This window comes from Frankliniella occidentalis, unplaced genomic scaffold (assembly GCF_000697945.3).
Source record: "Frankliniella occidentalis isolate FOCC.00 unplaced genomic scaffold, Focc_3.1 Scaffold557, whole genome shotgun sequence".
Classification (NCBI taxonomy): domain Eukaryota; kingdom Metazoa; phylum Arthropoda; class Insecta; order Thysanoptera; family Thripidae; genus Frankliniella; species Frankliniella occidentalis.
In genome coordinates, this window is record NW_026267673.1 from 15,603 (window position 1) to 16,240 (window position 638).

Genomic DNA, 638 nt, shown 5'->3' on the forward strand with positions numbered 1-638 from the left:
GACAGTGTCAGGCGCCTGATCATCTCCTCGTGTGCCTTGTGGTCTCTTAGAGTATCGTACTCGTCTATCCTCTCATTTTGCATGTGCTCTTCAACCCTTAGTATTTATTTTTTTTGTTATTTTAACGGACAATATTGTTACAAAAAATAATAGAGAATTTACTGATATTTTGGATCAAGAGGCTTTCCTTGGGTGTTTAGGAAAAGCACATTGCCTACGAGTTTTGCCATATTTCGCAGCCGAACGAAGCGCGACAGAAATTGTAGGTCGGGCCGCTGCAGTGCCTCCGTTACAGTGAATCTGCAGGACAGGAAAAAATACACCGTTAAAAAAGTTAAATGTTAGCTGGACGCTGCCGAAATAAATTTACATTTGGTGAAGAAATACCTTGAAGTGCTGGCAAATCCGAATTTGGCTGAGCAGGTGTGGAAAAGGTGTCGCGAAACCTTCACCCACAAAGCAGATATTCCCCTCTTCTTGATGTCAACTGGTTTTGGTGCCTTTTCGAAAGCTCCCTCAAGTGCCAGGAGCCAGGAGCGCACCAGAAATGCATCTTCTTTCAGCCGGGCGACGATTGCGGACGACTGATGACGCCCGACGCCAAGCATTGGAGGCCGCCCCAGGATTGTTGTCGCCTC